This window comes from Ranitomeya variabilis, chromosome 4 (genome assembly GCF_051348905.1).
Source record: "Ranitomeya variabilis isolate aRanVar5 chromosome 4, aRanVar5.hap1, whole genome shotgun sequence".
Taxonomy (NCBI): domain Eukaryota; kingdom Metazoa; phylum Chordata; class Amphibia; order Anura; family Dendrobatidae; genus Ranitomeya; species Ranitomeya variabilis.
In genome coordinates this window covers 94,806,598-94,831,796 of record NC_135235.1, presented here as the reverse complement: position 1 = coordinate 94,831,796, position 25,199 = coordinate 94,806,598, and the positions used below count along the sequence as shown (strand labels likewise).

Here is a 25,199-nt window from a genome sequence, read left to right as displayed (position 1 = left end):
AGAGGCAGTAGGCCTGGGGCAGATAGACAGGCGGTCCTGCAGATGTAAAGAAGGAGAATGTAGAAAAGTTGATTAGCCTTATAAAGTTTTATAAGAAGGTCTTTAGTGGATTCAGCGAGTATGTCCTTAAAGGCAAAGTTAAATTATTGTTCAAAAATTTTGCACTTAGTAGAATACCTGGTTGGGTAAGAAAAGTTATTTATAGTATGTTATTTAAAATATTTAACCATGTTTGTAACGTTCAAGTGTCCTCACCTCCCATAAAGGGAAGCTCTGTTAAAAAGTTTACTTGTACTTGCATTTTCAAAATTGTATGTCTTTTTGCTGACATGTATTGTTGTTTTCTTCCCAGTCCAGGAGTACTGGATTTAACCGGGGGGGAGTGCAGCGCCCCAGAGTCCTGGTCGTTGCAGTACTGGAGCTCCGCCGCTAAGGGGGGCTATGGTACATCTGATGGCACTGAAGGAGTTCATCTGACCAGGTATCACAGACACCAATACATTTCACAGTCTGGCCTCCAGGGGGAGCTAAGGGCACTATGCATTAGGCCACTCCTCACAGTCTGGTAAAACTGGGGGTTAGATAGGAAGTTAGATCAGAAAGCTGACTGGGTTGGAACCAGGCAACACCTTGTGGCAGAGGGTGTTGTAGGGGAAGATTCAGAGGGGTCCCTGTCAGGGGTGGGATCCTGACAGAGGCCTAGCAACCAGAGAGAACGTTACAGGACCGCGCCTGCACTTGATCGCGGCGGTACCCTAAGAAAGGACAAGAAGCGAGGTATATTGTGCTGAGTGAGAAACGAGATCAACGCAACAAGGAGAAATACCAGTAGGAGTCGTGCTGTAAGATCGAGGCAACATCCTACTGAGGCGCGTAGCCGGTGGCCGGAACGCCGAGGAAGTATCAGGCTCCAAGCAATACTTCAAACCTACGGCAGGACAGTCAGCTATAGGCGGGCTGTCTCACACCAATCACCTATGAAGACATGGGGGGCATACTAGGAGAAGGGCGACACTAGGGTCCAGGAAGAGCTCCGAGCCTACCCGTCATACGGGTGCGTCCTAGCCATATCATCTGGGGGACGAAGAAGAACATCATAATACAGTTGTGAGGGAACACAAGAAACAGACACAACAGTTGTGGGGACTATCCCGTAAGCACAGCAGGGGAGGACCGCAACACACAAGCGCTAGAAGGTAGGCACAGATTTCCACCTGCAAAGGGAACTCTGGAGGTGCCATCGGACCGGCCGGACTTGCACAGCCTGGTTAACCGTATTCTGGACTGAGGACCCTGAAGCCTTCAGTAAAGAGGTAAAGAGACTGCAACCTGGTGTCCTCGTTATTTACTGCGACCGGCATTGCACCGCACTACCACCACCATCCACACCTATTATTTGGGCGCCCCTCAGCAGGGTCACGGACCGGGTCTAGCCACCATGACAACCCCAGAACAGAGACTCAGAGGCCCGGTACCGGGTACCCCTCGGCCCTGCGACAGTGGGGGCGCTGCACATGTGCAGTATGCTTGCCTAAAGGCGGGCAAAGCCGAAAAGCAGTACGGCGCAGTACTGGTGCATACGCCATACTGCTTTTCGGCTTTGCCCACAATGAAGCTCCCCTTACTAAAGTCTCAAATGATCTACTAACAGCTAAATCTAATGGTCACTACTCCATGCTAATTCTCCTGGATCTCTCTGTTGCATTGGACACTGTGGATCATCAGCTCCTCCTCACTATGCTCTGCTCTATCGGCCTCAAGGACTCCTTTCTTTCCTGGTTCTCCTCCTACCTCTCTGACTTCTCCTTCACTGTATCTCTTGCCAACTCTTCTTCTTCTAATCTTCCCTTTACTATTGGGGTTCCACAAGGCTTAGTCCTAGGCCCCCTCCTCTTCTCCTTATATATTGCCCCTATTGGACAAACCATCAGCAGATTTGGTTTCCATCATCATCTCTGTGCAGATGTCACCTAACTATACACTTCTTTTCCTGACATTGCTTTCACTTTAATACAAAACACCAGTGATTGTCTTACCGCTGTCTCTAACATCATGTTCTCCCTCTATCTGAAACTGAATCTCTCCAAAACTGAACTCCTTGTGTTTCCTCCCTCTACTAACCTACCCATACCCGACTTTGCAATTTCCTTCGGTGGTGCAACCGTAACTCCCAAGCATCAAGCTCACTGTCTTGGAGTTATATTTGACACAGAACTTTCCTTTACTCCCTATATCTAATCACTCACTCACTCAGCTGCACCTTAATTCTCCAGAATCCAACCTTTTCTCACCTTTGAAACTGTAAAACCTCTTACTGTCACACTCTTAGGCTAGGTTCACGTTGCGTTAGTGGGTGATCGCTAACGGACAGCGTTGCACGGCGAAAATGTCACAATTAACGCCGTGCAACGGGTCCGTTAGCGCACCCATTGACAGCAATGTTGTTTCAGCCTGAAGCGCATCGCTTGTGCGTGCCTTTTTCGCGCCCAAGGTCCGTTCCCCGCTTTCGCTGATCGGGGATCTGCGAGAGAGGGGACGTTAGCGCGACCCCTAAACGCGGCCCCTACAAATACATTGCGTTAGCGCAATCCGCTAGCGCTAAACGGATTGCCCTAACGCAATGTGAACCTAGCCTTATTCACTCTAGTCTGGACTACTGCAAATCTCTTCTGATCGGTCTCTCTCTAGCCAAACTTTCTCCTCTCCAATCCCTCCTGAATGTGGCAGCCAGGGTTGTATTTCTATCAGGCCGTTTCAGTGATGCGTTGCCATATTCTTTAAATCCCACCTGGTATTATAGGATTCTAATGCAATGTCCTGTAATGCTACACTATGTTGCTGCTAGGTTGTATTATGCCTTTATAGCTAGATATTGTATTCCTGACCAAAGCCACTTTACTGTTCAGCATTGCTATTTTTATTAATTATTAATGTAAACTTGTTACATCTATACCTGAGATGTGACAGATGTGCCACTGATGGACGTTAGGCTGCAGGAGATGTAAGGGATTGATGAGGTTATGACCAGAATTAGAATACAGTGGGGAAAAAAGCATTTAGACAGCCACGAATTGTGCAAGTTCTCCCACTTAAATAGATGAGAGAGGCCTGTAATTGACATCATAGGTAGACCACAACTATGAAAGTCAAAATGAGAAAACAAATCCAGAAAATCACCTTGTTTGATTTGGCAAGATTCATTTTGCAAATTATAGTGGAAAATAAGTGTTAGTCACCTAAAAACATGCAAGATTTCTGGCTCTTACAGACAAGTAACTTCTTCTTTAAGAGGCTCCTCTGTCCTCCACTCATTACCTGTATTAATGGCATCTGTTTGAACTTGTTATCAGTATAAAAGACACCTGTCCACAACCTCAAACAGTCACACTCCAAACCCCACTATGGTGAAGACCAAAGAGCTGTCGAAGGACACCAGAAACAAAATTGTAGCCCTGCACCAGGCTGGGAAGACTGAATCTGAAATAGGCAAGCAGCTTGGTTGGATGAAATCAACTGTGGGAGTAATAATAAGAAAATAGAAGACGTACAAGACCACTGATAATCTCGCTCGATGTGGGGCTCCACGCAAGATCTCACCCCTTGGGATCAAAATGATCACAAAAATGGTGAGCAAAAATCCCAGAACCATACGGGGGACCTAGTGAATGACCTGCATAGAGCTGGGACCACCGTAACAAAGGCTACCATCAGTAACACAATACGCCGCCAATGACTCAGATCCTGCAGTGCAAGACGTGTACTACTGCTTAAGTCAGTACATGTCCGGGCCCATCTAAAGCTTGCTAGAGAGCATTTAGATTATCCAGAAGAGTATTGGGAGAATGTCTTATGGTCTGATGAAACCAAATTAGAACTGTTTGGTAGAAACAAAACTCGTCGTGTTTAGAGGAGACAGCATACCTACTGTGAAGCATGGGGGTGGCAACATCATGCTCTCGGGCTGTTTCTCTGAAAAGGGACCAGGACGACTGATTTGTGTGCACGAATGAATGAATGGGGCTATGTATCATGAGATTTTGAGTGCAAACCTCCTTCCATCAGCAAGAGCATTGAAGATGAAATGTGGATGGATCTTTCAGCATGATAATGGTCCCAAGCACACCGCCAAGGCAACGAAGGAGTGGTTTTGTAAGAAGCATATGAAGGTCATGGAGTGGCCTAGCCAGTCTCCAGATCTCAATCCCATAGAAAACCTTTGGAGGGAGATGAAAGTCCGTGTTGCCCAGCGACAGGCCCAAAACATCACTGCTCTAGAGGAGATCTGCATGGAGTAATGGGCCAATATACCACCAACAGTGTGTGCCAACCTTGTGAAAACTTACAGAAAACGTTTGACCACTGTCATTGCCAACAAAGGATATATAACAAAATATTGAGATGAACTTTTGTTAATGACCAAATACTTATTTTCCACCATAATTTGTTAAATCAATTTTGCCAAATCAGACAAGGTGATTTTCTGGATTCGTTTTCTGATTTTGACTCTCATAGTTGTGGTCTACCTATGATGTCAATTACAGGCCTCTCATCTTTTTAAGTGGGAGAACTTGCACAATTGGTGGCCGACTAAATACTTTTTTCCTCACTGTATGCTGCCTGGTTAAGAATAAGAAACACCTCCTGCAGGGTGATTCTGGGAAAAGTGGGAAGCATATGGAAGCTAGAGGTACAAGCAGTAGTGTTTGAGGGCTTTTTACTGTCATTGTGGTCCAATGTGTATTGAATTGCAGGTGAGTCGGCTGAGTCATGGGTCCGCGAAGGTCAAATGTCTCTTATATCATGTCAAAAGAGCAGTAAAGAATGGCGTTATGTGAGATGGCAGCTGTGCCTGAGAATATACAGCAGTATTAGGTTACTAGAGGGGATAATTATTTTTGTAATAAAGGGTTTGTCCAGGAGTGAATTTATGAAGACATATCCATAGGATAGGTAATTAATAGGAGATTGGTCGAGGTCTGACACCTGTCCCCTGTAAGGCCGGTTTCACATTTGCGCACCTGTGCGCAATATTTGATCCGCATAGATCCGCATGCGTCTTGCATACCTATGTTTAACATGGTGTATGTAGGGACATGCATTTGTATCAGTTTGCATGTGGATGCGTGCACATGTGTCGTTTCGCAGTGTGTGGTGGGGTCCGTCGATTACAACATGTTGCATTTTTTGAGACGTCAATTATGCGCAGTCATCCGCATGCAGATGATTGTGGATGGAGTGAGTCAAAACAACGCATTACTGTCTATGGAAGCACATTGGTGCGCAAGAACTGCGCATGTCCAGGAACTGTTTTGAGACACGCCCTCCAGGAAATATTGAACGCATGGGCATAATCAACGCAAACGCAAGCAAAAACGCATACAAACGCATGCGCACACAACATTTTTTTGCCGTCATGCATAAGCTGATGTAGATAAAAAATGCTGCATAAACATGCGTTTGCATGCGTTTTGGCATGCGTTTGCACATGCACATGAAACGCTGCGCACAGAAACGCTATTGGGAACTGTGATGCAGTGACCCCTGTAACAGGTAGGGGGCGCTGCATGGTCTCCCCAGTATGCACACAGAGGTGTATTGAGGCCATGAGAGTGCATGGCAGTTGCATGCATGGCTGTGGTCATAAGACAAAGTCCGGCATTGTGATGAATGGCCGATATGTGTGTAGCAGAGGAGGAGACTCTGCAATGCCAGCCTGTAGCAATGTGGTGTTCTGGGACCTGTAGTCCTACAGATATAGTATTTGGCATATTTATAATGGGAGGCTAGGCAGGGCTAGTTATGTGAGATGGGCGGGACAAACTAGCCACACACACCCACACTCCCACCCGGGGCAGTGGTAAAAAGGGATATAATGTGACCATGGTGTGGGTCACAGGGGTCCTGTGTGGTCTGAGTGTGCAGACCTGTATAGTACAGGTGCAAGGTCCAGAGAGATACCTCGGTGTTGGGTGTGTTAAGCCCTGAAGAGCACGTGGTGGGACTTTGCTACTGGTGGCCTGGGTATTGGACTGGTCCCAGCTGGGGATGGACTGGCCACCTGTGTGATCCTGTGTAACCTGGGTGTTGGGAGGTCCTGGGAGTAGGACCGGATCCCTGAACAGCACGAGGTGAGGACCGGGATCTGCAGAGCCAGTGACAGCTACTGCGTGGGGAAGCTACAGTCCTCCTGTGGGTCTGGACTGACTAAGATATGCCGCCCAGGCAAGTTGGTGATCCCTGTGAGGCAGCTTACCCAGAAGAGAGGACTGACAAGGAGTTAGCAGGTGGAGCAGGAGCTTCCGTAAGGGACCTCCATAAACTGTTGGTGCTTATTGTATCATGAACTGTGTGGTAACCCACGGTAACTGGTCAGAGAGGACCAGTGTGTTTAGTTGCCACAGACTAAGGATCTGAAACTTGATGTGATGTCCTGGTTCAGTGTGTAAAATGGACTGCTCATGATATGGTTTATGAGGTTTAATAAACCATATGGACTGCTTTGTTTGAAAAACCCGTGCCCGTGTGCTTGAATCCCATGCCAAGCGAGTGTCCCCAGAGCAATCTTACAGAACCTAGCCTTATTGACTTATTGTATAGAGCAACACAAGAGCACTGGATGCACTGTGCTGTGGTTGTGTGTTGTTATTGACTTATTGTATAGAACAACACAAGAGCACTGGACGCACTGTACTGTGGTTATGTGTTGTTATTGACTTATTGTATAGAACAACACAAGAGCACGGGACGCACTGTGCTGTGGTTATGTGTTGTTATTGACTTATTGTATATAACAACACAAGAGCACTGGACGCACTGCACTGTGGTTATGTGTTGTTATTGAATTATTGTATATAACAACACAAGAGCACTGGACGCACTGCACTGTGGTTATGTGTTGTTATTGAATTATTGTATATAACAACACAAGAGCACTGGACGCACTGCACTGTGGTTATGTGTTGTTATTGAATTATTGTATAGAACAACACAAGAGCACTGGACGCACTGCACTGTGGTTGTTTGTTGTTATTGACTTATTGTATAGAACAACACAAGAGCACTGGACGCACTGCGCTGTGGTTATGTGTTGTTATTGACTTATTGTATAGAACAACACAAGAGCACGGGACGCACTGCACTGTGGTTATGTGTTGTTATTGAATTATTGTATAGAACAACACAAGAGCACTGGACGCACTGTACTGTGGTTGTGTGTTGTTATTGACTTATTGTATAGAACAACACAAGAGCACTGGACGCACTGTGCTGTGGTTATGTGTTGTTATTGACTTATTGTATAGAACAACACAAGAGCACTCGACGCACTGCACTGTGGTTATGTGTTGTTATTGACTTATTGTATAGAACAACACAAGAGCACTGGACACACTGCGCTGTGGTTATGTGTTGTTATTGACTTATTGTATAGAACAACACAAGAGCACTGGATGCACTGCGCTGTGGTTATGTGTTGTTATTGACTTATTGTATAGAACAACACAAGAGCACTGGATGCACTGCGCTGTGGTTATGTGTTGTTATTGACTTATTGTATAGAACAACACAAGAGCACTGGACGCACTGCACTGTGGTTATGTGTTGTTATTGACTTATTGTATAGAACAACACAAGAGCACGGGATGCACTGCGCTGTGGTTGTGTGTCCTACAGATATAGTATTTGGCATATTTATAATGGGAGGCTAGGCAGGGCTAGTTATGTGAGATGGGCGGGACAAACTAGCCACACACACCCACACTCCCACCCGGGGCAGTGGTAAAAAGGGATATAATGTGACCATGGTGTGGGTCACAGGGGTCCTGTGTGGTCTGAGTGTGCAGACCTGTATAGTACAGGTGCAAGGTCCAGAGAGATACCTCGGTGTTGGGTGTGTTAAGCCCTGAAGAGCACGTGGTGGGACTTTGCTACTGGTGGCCTGGGTATTGGACTGGTCCCAGCTGGGGATGGACTGGCCACCTGTGTGATCCTGTGTAACCTGGGTGTTGGGAGGTCCTGGGAGTAGGACCGGATCCCTGAACAGCACGAGGTGAGGACCGGGATCTGCAGAGCCAGTGACAGCTACTGCGTGGGGAAGCTACAGTCCTCCTGTGGGTCTGGACTGACTAAGATATGCCGCCCAGGCAAGTTGGTGATCCCTGTGAGGCAGCTTACCCAGAAGAGAGGACTGACAAGGAGTTAGCAGGTGGAGCAGGAGCTTCCGTAAGGGACCTCCATAAACTGTTGGTGCTTATTGTATCATGAACTGTGTGGTAACCCACGGTAACTGGTCAGAGAGGACCAGTGTGTTTAGTTGCCACAGACTAAGGATCTGAAACTTGATGTGATGTCCTGGTTCAGTGTGTAAAATGGACTGCTCATGATATGGTTTATGAGGTTTAATAAACCATATGGACTGCTTTGTTTGAAAAACCCGTGCCCGTGTGCTTGAATCCCATGCCAAGCGAGTGTCCCCAGAGCAATCTTACAGAACCTAGCCTTATTGACTTATTGTATAGAGCAACACAAGAGCACTGGATGCACTGTGCTGTGGTTGTGTGTTGTTATTGACTTATTGTATAGAACAACACAAGAGCACTGGACGCACTGTGCTGTGGTTATGTGTTGTTATTGACTTATTGTATATAACAACACAAGAGCACTGGACGCACTGCACTGTGGTTATGTGTTGTTATTGAATTATTGTATATAACAACACAAGAGCACTGGACGCACTGCACTGTGGTTATGTGTTGTTATTGAATTATTGTATATAACAACACAAGAGCACTGGACGCACTGCACTGTGGTTATGTGTTGTTATTGAATTATTGTATAGAACAACACAAGAGCACTGGACGCACTGCACTGTGGTTGTTTGTTGTTATTGACTTATTGTATAGAACAACACAAGAGCACTGGACGCACTGCGCTGTGGTTATGTGTTGTTATTGACTTATTGTATAGAACAACACAAGAGCACGGGACGCACTGCACTGTGGTTATGTGTTGTTATTGAATTATTGTATAGAACAACACAAGAGCACTGGACGCACTGTACTGTGGTTGTGTGTTGTTATTGACTTATTGTATAGAACAACACAAGAGCACTGGACGCACTGTGCTGTGGTTATGTGTTGTTATTGACTTATTGTATAGAACAACACAAGAGCACTCGACGCACTGCACTGTGGTTATGTGTTGTTATTGACTTATTGTATAGAACAACACAAGAGCACTGGACACACTGCGCTGTGGTTATGTGTTGTTATTGACTTATTGTATAGAACAACACAAGAGCACTGGATGCACTGCGCTGTGGTTATGTGTTGTTATTGACTTATTGTATAGAACAACACAAGAGCACTGGACGCACTGTACTGTGGTTATGTGTTGTTATTGACTTATTGTATAGAACAACACAAGAGCACTGGACGCACTGCACTGTGGTTATGTGTTGTTATTGACTTATTGTATAGAACAACACAAGAGCACTGGACGCACTGCACTGTGGTTATGTGTTGTTATTGACTTATTGTATAGAACAACACAAGAGCACGGGATGCACTGCGCTGTGGTTGTGTGTTGTTATTGACTTATTGTATAGAACAACACAAGAGCACTGGACGCACTGCACTGTGGTTATGTGTTGTTATTGAATTATTGTATAGAACAACACAAGAGCACTGGACACACTGCGCTGTGGTTATGTGTTGTTATTGACTTATTGTATAGAACAACACAAGAGCACTGGATGCACTGCGCTGTGGTTATGTGTTGTTATTGACTTATTGTATAGAACAACACAAGAGCACTGGACGCACTGTACTGTGGTTATGTGTTGTTATTGACTTATTGTATAGAACAACACAAGAGCACTGGACGCACTGCACTGTGGTTATGTGTTGTTATTGACTTATTGTATAGAACAACACAAGAGCACTGGACGCACTGAACTGTGGTTATGTGTTGTTATTGACTTATTGTATAGAACAACACAAGAGCACGGGATGCACTGCGCTGTGGTTGTGTGTTGTTATTGACTTATTGTATAGAACAACACAAGAGCACTGGACGCACTGCACTGTGGTTATGTGTTGTTATTGAATTATTGTATAGAACAACACAAGAGCACTGGACACACTGTGCTGTGGTTATGTGATGCTTTTGACTTATTGCATAGAACAACACAAGAGCACTGGACGCACTGCACTGTGGTTATGTGTTGTTATTGACTTATTGTATAGAACAACACAAGAGCACGGGACGCACTGCGCTGTGGTTGTGTGTTGTTATTGACTTATTGTATAGAACAACACAAGAGCACTGGATGCACTGTGCTGTGGTTATGTGATGTTTTTGACTTATTGCATAGAACAACACAAGAGCACTGGACGCAGTGCACTGTGGTTATGTGTTGTTATTGACTTATTGTATAGAACAACACAAGAGCACGGGATGCACTGCGCTGTGGTTGTGTGTTGTTATTCACTTATTGTATAGAACAACACAAGAGCACTGGACGCACTGCGCTGTGGTTATGTGTTGTTATTGAATTATTGTATAGAACAACACAAGAGCACGGGACGCACTGCGCTGTGGTTGTGTGTTGTTATTGACTTATTGTATAGAACAACACAAGAGCACTGGACGCACTGCACTGTGGTTATGTGTTGTTATTGACTTATTGTATAGAACAACACAAGAGCACGGGATGCACTGCGCTGTGGTTGTGTGTCCTACAGATATAGTATTTGGCATATTTATAATGGGAGGCTAGGCAGGGCTAGTTATGTGAGATGGGCGGGACAAACTAGCCACACACACCCACACTCCCACCCGGGGCAGTGGTAAAAAGGGATATAATGTGACCATGGTGTGGGTCACAGGGGTCCTGTGTGGTCTGAGTGTGCAGACCTGTATAGTACAGGTGCAAGGTCCAGAGAGATACCTCGGTGTTGGGTGTGTTAAGCCCTGAAGAGCACGTGGTGGGACTTTGCTACTGGTGGCCTGGGTATTGGACTGGTCCCAGCTGGGGATGGACTGGCCACCTGTGTGATCCTGTGTAACCTGGGTGTTGGGAGGTCCTGGGAGTAGGACCGGATCCCTGAACAGCACGAGGTGAGGACCGGGATCTGCAGAGCCAGTGACAGCTACTGCGTGGGGAAGCTACAGTCCTCCTGTGGGTCTGGACTGACTAAGATATGCCGCCCAGGCAAGTTGGTGATCCCTGTGAGGCAGCTTACCCAGAAGAGAGGACTGACAAGGAGTTAGCAGGTGGAGCAGGAGCTTCCGTAAGGGACCTCCATAAACTGTTGGTGCTTATTGTATCATGAACTGTGTGGTAACCCACGGTAACTGGTCAGAGAGGACCAGTGTGTTTAGTTGCCACAGACTAAGGATCTGAAACTTGATGTGATGTCCTGGTTCAGTGTGTAAAATGGACTGCTCATGATATGGTTTATGAGGTTTAATAAACCATATGGACTGCTTTGTTTGAAAAACCCGTGCCCGTGTGCTTGAATCCCATGCCAAGCGAGTGTCCCCAGAGCAATCTTACAGAACCTAGCCTTATTGACTTATTGTATAGAGCAACACAAGAGCACTGGATGCACTGTGCTGTGGTTGTGTGTTGTTATTGACTTATTGTATAGAACAACACAAGAGCACTGGACGCACTGTACTGTGGTTATGTGTTGTTATTGACTTATTGTATAGAACAACACAAGAGCACGGGACGCACTGTGCTGTGGTTATGTGTTGTTATTGACTTATTGTATATAACAACACAAGAGCACTGGACGCACTGCACTGTGGTTATGTGTTGTTATTGACTTATTGTATAGAGCAACACAAGAGCACTGGATGCACTGTGCTGTGGTTGTGTGTTGTTATTGACTTATTGTATAGAACAACACAAGAGCACTGGACGCACTGTACTGTGGTTATGTGTTGTTATTGACTTATTGTATAGAACAACACAAGAGCACGGGACGCACTGTGCTGTGGTTATGTGTTGTTATTGACTTATTGTATATAACAACACAAGAGCACTGGACGCACTGCACTGTGGTTATGTGTTGTTATTGAATTATTGTATATAACAACACAAGAGCACTGGACGCACTGCACTGTGGTTATGTGTTGTTATTGAATTATTGTATATAACAACACAAGAGCACTGGACGCACTGCACTGTGGTTATGTGTTGTTATTGAATTATTGTATAGAACAACACAAGAGCACTGGACGCACTGCACTGTGGTTGTTTGTTGTTATTGACTTATTGTATAGAACAACACAAGAGCACTGGACGCACTGCGCTGTGGTTATGTGTTGTTATTGACTTATTGTATAGAACAACACAAGAGCACGGGACGCACTGCACTGTGGTTATGTGTTGTTATTGAATTATTGTATAGAACAACACAAGAGCACTGGACGCACTGTACTGTGGTTGTGTGTTGTTATTGACTTATTGTATAGAACAACACAAGAGCACTGGACGCACTGTGCTGTGGTTATGTGTTGTTATTGACTTATTGTATAGAACAACACAAGAGCACTCGACGCACTGCACTGTGGTTATGTGTTGTTATTGACTTATTGTATAGAACAACACAAGAGCACTGGACACACTGCGCTGTGGTTATGTGTTGTTATTGACTTATTGTATAGAACAACACAAGAGCACTGGATGCACTGCGCTGTGGTTATGTGTTGTTATTGACTTATTGTATAGAACAACACAAGAGCACTGGACGCACTGTACTGTGGTTATGTGTTGTTATTGACTTATTGTATAGAACAACACAAGAGCACTGGACGCACTGCACTGTGGTTATGTGTTGTTATTGACTTATTGTATAGAACAACACAAGAGCACTGGACGCACTGCACTGTGGTTATGTGTTGTTATTGACTTATTGTATAGAACAACACAAGATCACGGGATGCACTGCGCTGTGGTTGTGTGTTGTTATTGACTTATTGTATAGAACAACAGAAGAGCACTGGACGCACTGCACTGTGGTTATGTGTTGTTATTGAATTATTGTATAGAACAACACAAGAGCACTGGACACACTGCGCTGTGGTTATGTGTTGTTATTGACTTATTGTATAGAACAACACAAGAGCACTGGATGCACTGCGCTGTGGTTATGTGTTGTTATTGACTTATTGTATAGAACAACACAAGAGCACTGGACGCACTGTACTGTGGTTATGTGTTGTTATTGACTTATTGTATAGAACAACACAAGAGCACTGGACGCACTGCACTGTGGTTATGTGTTGTTATTGACTTATTGTATAGAACAACACAAGAGCACTGGACGCACTGAACTGTGGTTATGTGTTGTTATTGACTTATTGTATAGAACAACACAAGAGCACGGGATGCACTGCGCTGTGGTTGTGTGTTGTTATTGACTTATTGTATAGAACAACACAAGAGCACTGGACGCACTGCACTGTGGTTATGTGTTGTTATTGAATTATTGTATAGAACAACACAAGAGCACTGGACACACTGTGCTGTGGTTATGTGATGTTTTTGACTTATTGCATAGAACAACACAAGAGCACTGGACGCACTGCACTGTGGTTATGTGTTGTTATTGACTTATTGTATAGAACAACACAAGAGCACGGGACGCACTGCGCTGTGGTTGTGTGTTGTTATTGACTTATTGTATAGAACAACACAAGAGCACTGGATGCACTGTGCTGTGGTTATGTGATGTTTTTGACTTATTGCATAGAACAACACAAGAGCACTGGACGCAGTGCACTGTGGTTATGTGTTGTTATTGACTTATTGTATAGAACAACACAAGAGCACGGGATGCACTGCGCTGTGGTTGTGTGTTGTTATTCACTTATTGTATAGAACAACACAAGAGCACTGGACGCACTGCGCTGTGGTTATGTGTTGTTATTGAATTATTGTATAGAACAACACAAGAGCACGGGACGCACTGCGCTGTGGTTGTGTGTTGTTATTGACTTATTGTATAGAACAACACAAGAGCACTGGACGCACTGCACTGTGGTTATGTGTTGTTATTGACTTATTGTATAGAACAACACGAGCACAGGATGCACTGCGCTGTGGTTGTGTGTTGTTATTGACTTATTGTATAGAACAACACAAGAGCACTGTACGGACTGTGCTGTGGTTATGTGATGTTATTGAATTATTGTATAGAACAACACAAGAGCACTGGACGCACTGCACTGTGGTTATATGTTGTTATTGACTTATTGTATAGAACAACACAAGAGCACGGGACGCACTGCGCTGTGGTTATGTGTTGTTATTGACTTATTGTATAGAACAACACAAGAGCACTGGACGCACTGCACTGTGGTTATGTGTTGTTATTGACTTATTGTATAGAACAACACAAGTGCACTGGACGCACTGCACTGTGGTTATGTGTTGTTATTGACTTATTGTATAGAACAACACAAGAGCACTGGACACACTGTGCTGTGGTTGTGTGTTGTTATTGACTTATTGTATAGAACAACACAAGAGCACTGGACGCACTGTGCTGTGGTTATGTGATGTTATTGAATTATTGTATAGAACAACACAAGAGCACTGGACGCACTGCACTGTGGTTATGTGTTGTTATTGACTTATTGTATAGAACAACACAAGAGCACGGGACGCACTGCGCTGTGGTTATGTGTTGTTATTGACTTATTGTATAGAACAACACAAGAGCACTGGACGCACTGCACTGTGGTTATGTGTTGTTATTGACTTATTGTATAGAACAACACAAGTGCACTGGACGCACTGCGCTGTGGTTATGTGTTGTTATTGACTTATTGCATAGAACAACACAAGAGCATGGGACGCACTGCGCTGTGGTTATGTGTTGTTATTGACTTATTGTATAGAACAACACAAGAGCACTGAACGCACTGCGCTGTGGTTATGTGTTGTTATTGACTTATTGTATAGAACAACACAAGAGCACGGGACGCACTGTGCTGTGGTTATGTGTTGTTTTTGACTTTTTGTATAGAACAACACAAGAGCACTGGACACACTGTGCTGTGGTTTTGTGTTGTTATTGACTTATTTTATAGAACAACACAAGAGCACTGGACGCACTGCGCTGTTGTTGTGTGTTGTTATTGACTTATTGTATAGAACAACACAAGAGCACTGGACACACTGTGCTGTGGTTGTGTGTTGTTATTGACTTATTGTTTAGAACAACACAAGAGCACTGGACGCACTGTGCTGTGGTTATGTGATGTTTTTGACTTATTGTATAGAACAACACAAGAGCACTGGACGCACTGTGCTGTGGTTATGTGATGTTTTTGACTTATTGTATAGAACAACACAAGAGCACGGGACGCACTGTGCTGTGGTTATGTGTTGTTATTGACTTATTGTATAGAACAACACAAGAGCACTGAACGCACTGCGCTGTGGTTATGTGTTGTTATTGACTTATTGTATAGAACAACACAAGAGCACTGAACGCACTGCACTGTGGTTATGTGTTGTTATTGACTTATTGTATAGAACAACACAAGAGCACTGGACGCACTGTGCTGTGGTTGTGTGTTGTTATTGACTTATTGCATAGAACAACACAAGAGCACGTGACGCACTGCGCTGTGGTTATGTGTTGTTATTGACTTTTTGTATAGAACAACACAAGAGCACTGGACACACTGTGCTGTGGTTGTGTGTTGTTATTGACTTATTTTATAGAACAACACAAGAGCACGGGACACACTGTGCTGTGGTTGTGTGCTGTTATTGACTTATTGTATAGAAGAACACAAGAGCACTGGACGCACTGCGCTGTGGTTATGTGATGTTTTTGACTTATTGTATAGAACAACACAAGAGCACTGGACGCACTGCACTGTGGTTATGTGTTGTTATTGACTTATTGTATAGAACAACACAAGAGCACTGGAAGCACTGCGCTGTTGTTGTGTGTTGTTATTGACTTATTATATAGAACAACACAAGAGCACTGGACGCACTGTGCTGTGGTTATGTGTTGTTATTGACTTATTGTATAGAACAACACAAGAGCACTGGACACACTGTGCTGTGGTTGTGTGTTGTTTTTTACTTATTGTATAGAACAACACAAGAGCACTGGACGCACTGCGCTGTGGTTATGTGATGTTTTTGACTTATTGTATAGAACAACACAAGAGCACTGGACGCAGTGCACTGTGGTTATGTGTTGTTATTGACTTATTGTATAGAACAACACAAGAGCACTGGACACACTGCGCTGTGGTTATGTGTTGTTATTGACTTATTGTATAGAACAACACAAGAGCACTGGACGCACTGCGCTGTGGTTATGTGATGTTTTTGACTTATTGTATAGAACAACACAAGAGCACTGGACGCACTGCACTGTGGTTATGTGTTGTTATTGACTTATTGTATAGAACAACACAAGAGCACTGGACGCACTGCGCTGTGGTTATGTGATGTTTTTGACTTATTGTATAGAACAACACAAGAGCACTGGACGCAGTGCACTGTGGTTATGTGTTGTTATTGACTTATTGTATAGAACAACACAAGAGCACGGGACACACTGTGCTGTGGTTGTGTGTTGTTATTGACTTATTTTATAGAACAACACAAGAGCACTGGACGCACTGCACTGTGGTTATGTGTTGTTATTGACTTATTGTATAGAACAACACAAGAGCACTGGAAGCACTGCGCTGTTGTTGTGTGTTGTTATTGACTTATTGTATAGAACAACACAAGAGCACTGGACACACTGTGCTGTGGTTGTGTGTTGTTTTTGACTTATTGTATAGAACAACACAAGAGCACTGGACACACTGTGCTGTGGTTGTTTGTTGTTATTGACTTATTGTATAGAACAACACAAGAGCACTGGACACACTGTGCTGTGGTTATGTGTTGTTATTGACTTATTGTATAGAACAACACAAGAGCACTGGACGCACTGTGCTGTGGTTATGTGATGTTTTTGACTTATTGTATAGAACAACACAAGAGCACGGGACGCACTGTGCTGTGGTTGTGTGTTGTTATTGACTTATTGTATAGAACAACACAAGAGCACTGGACGCACTGTGCTGTGGTTATGTGTTGTTTTTGACTTATTGTATAGAACAACACAAGAGCACGGGACGCACTGTGCTGTGGTTGTGTGTTGTTATTGACTTATTGTATAGAACAACACAAGAGCACTGGACGCACTGCGCTGTGGTTATGTGATGTTATTGACTTATTGTATAGAACAACACAAGAGCACGGGACGCACTGTGCTGTGGTTGTGTGTTGTTATTGACTTATTGTATAGAACAACACAAGAGCACTGGACGCACTGTGCTGTGGTTATGTGTTGTTTTTGACTTATTGTATAGAACAACACAAGAGCACGGGACGCACTGTGCTGTGGTTGTGTGTTGTTATTGACTTATTGTATAGAACAACACAAGAGCACTGGACGCACTGTGCTGTGGTTATGTGTTGTTTTTGACTTATTGTATAGAACAACACAAGAGCACTGGACGCACTGCGCTGTGGTTATGTGATGTTTTTGACTTATTGTATAGAACAACACAAGAGCACGGGACGCACTGTGCTGTGGTTGTGTGTTGTTATTGACTTATTGCATAGAACAACATAGGAGCTTATCTTACACCGTGTCTTATGCAATGAGGCAGTGCTTAATGTGCCTAAAAACTTCATATGAATTTGTAGCATCGGAATTAAGATTTCATAATGAACCTATGAAATTGTTGAATTTTCTGCTATTAATAGATGGATGTCACACACTTCGTGCAGATGAGTGTATTTTTTTTGTTATCTAAGAAAATCAGATAAATTCTGCTAATATCACTGTGAACAGACTCTGATCTGAAAAGAGTGTGAACATAACGTGATCCCATTCTCCATCTTCTCCACTCTGTGAGTGCGCGGAAATCAGACTGCACTCAGATGTCATTCGAGTGCAATCAAATCAGCAATTATTAAAATTGACAAACCCAAGTACAGATTCATATGTTCAAGGATTGCAATGTAGCAGTAAAAATCAAATGGTATATGATTTATCCATATGGGATACGATTTTATTTGCGGACATTAGTCTCATCTGACACACAGAAGAAGCAAGTCCAAGCTGCATCGCGTTTTGTGGGGGTTTAGTACGCAAGTTCCGATGGGACCACTGAGCGTGGAGATGAATGCAATGTGACAGAGGCCTTAGGAATCGCATGGCTGATATCTATTTTTTACTGTTCCACAACCATTCATGGCTCCTTTGGATCAGGACATGACCATCTCAGACTGTGGTCATCTGTAGGGTGATTGGGGTCACAGCCAGGGTGCACTGCTCTTTTCTGGCGTTACCCTTTGGCCAGTGATATGATTGGATGCAGAGGTAGCACAAGGTTCTTAGGGTTGTCTTGCTGCTGCAGAAACAAGGCTATGGGTGAAGAATGATGGGTATCATTAGAACCCTGAAATGCCTATTTCCAAAAATTGATATCTCTTAGCAATTAATGAAGTTTTTTTGTTTCTTGTTTTTGAAATCCGTTCTTGCTAAGCAGAGTTTTCTATGTGGAAATGTCCCATCCATCGTGAATCCAAGAAATGTTCTCCTCGCCACAATCTCATACATAGAAGTCTGATATTATTGAGTAATTTTGTACTGGACGCTTGTGGGGAATGTCTGTCTGGTAGCACAGGGCATGGCATGTCGTTCTTCAGCAAGGATGACATCACTGATATTTAGCAAGTGTGACTTTAGGACATGCTCACCACGTGTGGTATTTTGGAAATCAGCGGGGGCAGCACAGCCTCAGGGACAGAACAGTAGGTGCTTGGCAGGAAGAAAATTAAGGTCACAGGTGGCCGAGTCCTTTGATGAAACTTGCAAATGATGTTAAAGAGACTTTCCTTGTTCACAAAGTCTTTTCCTTTATTATTCTCTGGACTCCTTTGTCACCTCCTCCCTTTTTTGCCTCTTGTGAATAAATTGCGCATTATTTTATAGTCTTTTAAAGTAATGGTAATACAGTTACACTTCACTGCTTCTCCTATTGTGTCCTAGTGCTTCAGTATGTCAAGGTAATGAAAAAGTATCATGTCCCTTGTGCATCAGGATTGTTATTTCTACACAGATCATATTGTACATCTCAAAGATTTCCAAAAAAATGGAGGTTCAATACTTGTGTTGTAGCTATCTGATATGTGATATGCAGCTCTGGTAAAAATTAAGAGACCACGGCAAAATGTTCAGTTTGTCTGATTTTTCTCTTTATAGGTATATTTTTGAGTAAAATGTAAATTGTTCATTTATTCTATAAACTTTTGACAACATGTCTCCGAATTTCCAAGCAATAAATTTTGTATTTTTTTCTGAAAAAGAAAAATGGTCAAAATTAAAAAAAAAAACCCTCAGTGCTTTCAGACCTCTAATGCAAAGAAAAAAAGTTCATAATCATTTAGAAACAACAATACGTACTAATGTTTTATCTCAGGAGGAGTTCAGAAATCAATATTTTGTGGAATAACCATGATTTTTAATCACAGCTTTCATGCGTCTTGGCATGCTTTCCACTAGTCTTTCACACTGCTTCTGGTGCAAAAGTTTAAGCATTTCTCCTTTGTTTGATGGCTGGTGACTATCCATCATCCTCGTGATTACATTCCAGACGTTTTCAATAGGGTTCAGGTCTGGAGATTGGGCTGCCCATGACAGGGTTTTGATGTGGTGGTCTCTTAATTTCTGCCAGAGCTGTATATGGTGGGAATGTGAATCCATTACTGTGATATGTATGAAAGTTACCTTTTTCCCTCTGCAATGTCATATATAATATCTAAACATCTTTCTTTTTGAGTAGAGATACTCTATTTATGAGTAGAAATGAGCAGATCGATCACTGGAGGATCAACCTTGAGTCAAATTTACTGAAATTTGAGGTTCCATGTGAATTTGAACACTTTGCGATAAGCACCATTTCCCTCTAATCTCTTTTTGTGTGGTCACACATGCCTCCCGATAATGCCCTGCACCTATGACCTCTAACGGATTATCATCGCTTGAACAGTGGTGGTCAGTACCTGGGACATCACAGATCAGCGGTTCCCAGTGGTGGACAGTTTATACAGCAGTCGTTTTCCATCACTGTTTTCCATCACCGGAGACTTACCCAGTAATTTCTCTCCTGTTGTGTTTAAACTCCCATGGTCAGTAGGGTCCTCACTTTCTTCCTCCATTAAATTTTAAGCTCTCATGGTCAGTGGAGTCTTTTCTCTTTCTCCTCTCCCCCACATATATTTTCCAAGCAATTACAAGCTTTACCAGTATTGAGATTCATGCTAATTTATTTGCAGAAAATCAAATTATTTGGAAAAATTTGGCAAAGTCAGAAAATTTGAATTTGATAAGATCCACTCATCTTGATCTTTGAGTATAATCCAGTAGTATTAAGTATATCTTAATTGAAAACAGACTAAAAACAGTTAAATATTGGAAAAATCTCATTTCAACCCCCTTAGCAGAAATCACAAACCGTTTTAACAAAATTTTGCCTCTCTGAAAAGATTTATGTTGGCACTCACCTTAAAACTAGGGTCACATGGGCATATATTCTTTCATCCGAGAGAATTGGGTGGATTACACACTCTGAAAGTGTGTAAGTATGATCAGAGTTTGATCAGAGTGTGATTCGATTGCAGATTGTACGAGTGCAATCTGACAAAACATCGGATCACACTCAAGCCAATCTTATTCTACAGTATGTAGCTGTGCACAAGTCCAATTTATTCCTCGAACTGAGCCGGTTCAAGGGAACAATTCCAGGATGTCCGAGTGTGATCTTATGACCAGAATGCAGCATAAAAGAGCATCGTTCATGCATTATCTTGGGGGAACAGGACTCATGCTGCCGAGAACCATAGCAGTCTATTCTCATGGACTGTTAGTGGGCATTGTTGGCTTTGGTCTGCCTGTGTAAAGAGACATTCAAACGACCACCAATAGGTAAAGGTTTACCGATTGCAGGTAGCATCTTGCCACTGGTCCGTTTGTGTAAACGGACATTTAGGCTACTACCGTAGATTCTTTCATCTGAGAAAATAAGGCCAATTATGCAAATTGACAATCTGATCAAACTCTGGTCCTAGTGTCAGCATATTGTGATCAGCTCCTCGGAAGAGAGAATCGTATCACACTGTAAGAAGATGGAGAACAAAATTTCTCCATCTTCTCCATTGTGTCACTGCTCGAAAATTGGACTACACGTGATCATTTGCATTCACTCATTGCTTTGCATGGTCGAGAGCGTTACGATATTCGGACCAAACTCGGACAAGCTGCAAGCCGATTCAAGGAAAAAAAATCAGACATGTGCGCGGCCCCATAGAATAACATTTCTCCAAGTGTGATTCGATTTTTTGTTGGATCGAACTTTGACGGAAAATATGGTGGTGTAAGTGAGCCCTAATTGTGTTAGTCTGCAATGTCTTATTTGTACATGTACCCTCTGATTTGTAAAGTGCTTTCGAGTTTTTGGTGCTACATCGACAACAATATGCCATGTTCAAATTACTGTTTTGAAGGCGACACCTTTGGGTTTTATAGGAAAAGGATGAAAGTGTGTGTTGAGTTATGGGTAGCTAATAAGTAGAAAATAAAATCCTGTAACCTGATTCTAGTGATTTATGAGCGGGGACACCATGGCTCAGCATTGGCAGGAGCAGTTCAGGGGGTGGAGTGCAAGTCCTTAGCATTACAGTGCAGGCACCTGAGTTTGAATACTGTGGCTCAGCATCAGAGCGGAGACGTAGAGCTGACATGTGGAGAATTTGCAAATTTCCTCTGGATCTGTGTGGGCTTAGATAACACGCATTGGATATAAAGAGCTGAGGCTGCTGCTTGTCTGACCCGGAACTCAGTCTATGGTAAGCAGATCTTAGCGTAATCTACAGAAGTTATGGCAGGAATTCCTTTAATCTGTATAAATGAGAAGGCAAGCGGGCTCTACATCGCATCTCATAGGTCCTGGAAGGAAATGCAGTGCCATAAGTTGGTGTTTGTGGTTTCATAGAATTATTGCTTTTATATCGTCTTTATAAGCTATCATTATTTTAGCCTTGTCTACAAATAAATTATAATATGATGTTATTGCTACTTAGTTTATTTAGAGATGAGGCTGAAATAATGATTACATATAATTAGGGAAGACAGTTTTTCTCATTATCTTACAATCTAAACTATATATAGATTTAATTGTAAGTTTTGCACATTGGGTTGAAAAAATATATATTCAAGATCTTTTTCGTTTGAGAAAGTGGTGCAAATTTTGTCAAAATTGTGCTAATGAAATTTTCACCAGGAACATTGAAATCTGCACAAATGTTCCTGGTGAAAATTTCATTAGTACGATTTTGACAAAATTTGCACCCCTTTCTCAAACGAAAAAGATTAGGCATCTTAAAACGGTTCTTTTTATTCTGCGTTGTCTAATTTTGGAACTGAACTACATTTTGATATTGTATAACTGCATAACTTTTTCCCCAAAAAATATTTTTCTGCTTGATTATAATATTTATATTGGAAATCACTTTATGTCTTTCTACTCACTATTTTGTCTTGGCCCTTTCTTCTTTTTCTCTCTGTCTTGTTAACTCTTCGTAGTGTTGGTTTAGATGATCTCACCATCATCTGGAGAGATGTTTGTAATGCAGATCTTTATGCTCCAGCAGAGGAGGGCAGGTCAGGTAATGGCCTCGGGCTGGGGAGAGGCAATGTGTGTAGTAAAGTGAAGGATTATACACTGCATGTCGTTTACATAAGACTAGCTCTGGCCTCCACAGTCAATGAGTAGGAAATTCTGCCATATGTTTTGGTTGAATACATTCATAGTTTTCTATTAGGAAAGGGTCACATGATCATATTTCCTCTCATTTGAGAGAATCAGGCCGATTAGGCTAATGACAGTCTGATCAAAGGTTGATGCGTTTGATTCGACTTTCTCAGATGTGTAAAAGATGTAAAACAAATGTCTACATTCAGTCCATGAAAATTGGACTGCAGTCGGATGTCATCTGAGTGCTCTCCTATTTTTTATTTTATGGGGACGGACACATTGACTGGCATTGCCGAGTGCAATCAGATTTACGGATGCTAATCATGCATGCTGCAATTTTTTTTCCTACAACAGAGGAAAAATTGGACATGTGTAAAGCCCTATAGAATAACATTAGTTCAAGTGCAATGTGATGCTTTGTAGGATCACAGTCGGACCGAAAATACAGTGGTCTGCATGAGCCCTTACTGAGTTATGGCAAACGGTCAGTATCTGATTGGCTACAATACTATTACCTGAGGTGTACTAATCATGCCGATACAGTTGAATGTGGTGCATAGGGAAGGCGGTGCCGGGTGGGCCCTTCTGACTCATGAGTGGCTACTGGCTGGGGGCCCTAGGCAGCTGCCTATTCTGCCAGCCCCTGACGCCGACCCTGCTAAACAGTAACTAAGCTTCTCAATATATCTGCATACCAAAATGTACACCATACCAATACACCTCTATTGCTTCTTTTTTCACCTCTTGGATTATCAACCAAGTATTATTATATTAGATATTTAGAAAATCAATGAACGTGATTTTTTATCAGATATTATACAGCCTCCTATTCCTTTATAAAATCTCTTACTCCATTTGTGCATTAAACAGAGAAACAAACATTGACATTTGCTTTTGTTATAACTAGCGTCACCCTTATTTCCTTAGTTTGGCAAGATCTTTCCCTTACTCCTCTTACTGGAAAGGGAATAATAAAATACCGTTTGATCCTATGTAGCTTAATGACGTTCACATTTTCTGCCTGACATTACTCCAAATGTGACGCAGATTTTCATTTCAAGTGACAAATTTTGGCACGTTCCTTTTAAAACAATATGCCATAAGTGGTGTGAACGTGCACTAGGTGGCAGCACTGAGTAAGGCTGGGAAAAAGACATGTGAAACATTTGGTGGCCATGCGTGTCCTATAATGGAATGTGCTCTGAAGTAACAATAACAACAACAGGGTCGGCTTTATTACCAGGGCCTGTCCATGTAGGCTGCATACACTTTATACTATAAACAGATCAGAAATAGGATTACTTTCATATGCACTTTACGGTATATTTGTTTTACTCCCTCAAATAGCGCCATCATATTCCATAGCATTTTACAGACATCATCACTGTCCGCAATGGGTCTCATATTCTAAATTCTATATCAGTACATCAGGTGAAATAGCTATTGAACATGTAAGTAAATGTATTTCTAAAGGCACTATTGACATGACATTCTCGCCATATGTCAGTAACAACCCATCCATTCCACACAGGCAAAGTAATCAAACCATAGATGTCCATCATTTACGTTATACAGTATGTTATAATGAGAAATGACACAGGAAAAAGTATTGAATACGCTTACTGAAATCTAATTAATACTTTATACAAAAGCCTTTGTTGGTGATGACAGCTTTAAGACACTTCCTGTTTTGAGAAACTAGTCTCAGACATTGCTCAGGTGTGATTTTGGCCCATTCTTCCACACAAACACTCTTAAAAACCTGAAGGTCCTGTGGTCTTCTATGAACTCTGAACTTTAGTTCCTTCCATACATTTTCTGTTGGATTCAGGTCTGGTGATTGGCTGGCCATTCTAGCAGCTTTATTTTCCTTTCTCCGAAACAAATTGAGAGTTTCCTTGGCTGTGTGTGTGGGATCACTGTCTTTCTGAAACGTCCACCCTCGTTTCATCTTTATCATCCTGGTAGATGGCAGCAGATTTTTATTAAGAATGTCTCGGTACTAGTGTTGAGCATTCCGATACCGCAAGTATTGGGTATCGGCCGATACTTGCGGTATCGGAATTCCGATACCGGGATTCCGATACTTGCCGCGTATCGGATACCGGAATCGGAAGTTCCCAGATTCAAAATGCACAAATTCAGCCAATGAGAATGATTTCAAGTGTGGGCACATCCTGTTCAGCATGGAGGGCATGAAACTACTGGCATGGCTGTGATTGGCTGCTGAAATGATGTCATGATGCAGTTTAAAAGTCGCTGGCGCCATTTTGCGATCACTCTGCTGTGAATTCAGTTAGTGACAGGACGCTGTTTGCTGACTGAGGGCCAGTTTA

At 42.8% G+C, this 25,199-nt stretch overlaps 1 protein-coding gene across 1 annotated transcript in view; it reads left to right on the top strand.

The window, feature by feature from the left end:
• Positions 1 to 21,799: 21,799 nt before the first annotated feature.
• The window catches only part of SLC16A12 (solute carrier family 16 member 12), a 90,419-nt gene continuing 87,019 nt past the window's right edge, over positions 21,800 to 25,199 (top strand). The window contains exon 1 of the mRNA XM_077258933.1: positions 21,800 to 21,955. The gene's annotated coding sequence lies outside the window, so the exon portion shown is untranslated. The remainder of the gene's footprint in view (positions 21,956 to 25,199) is intronic.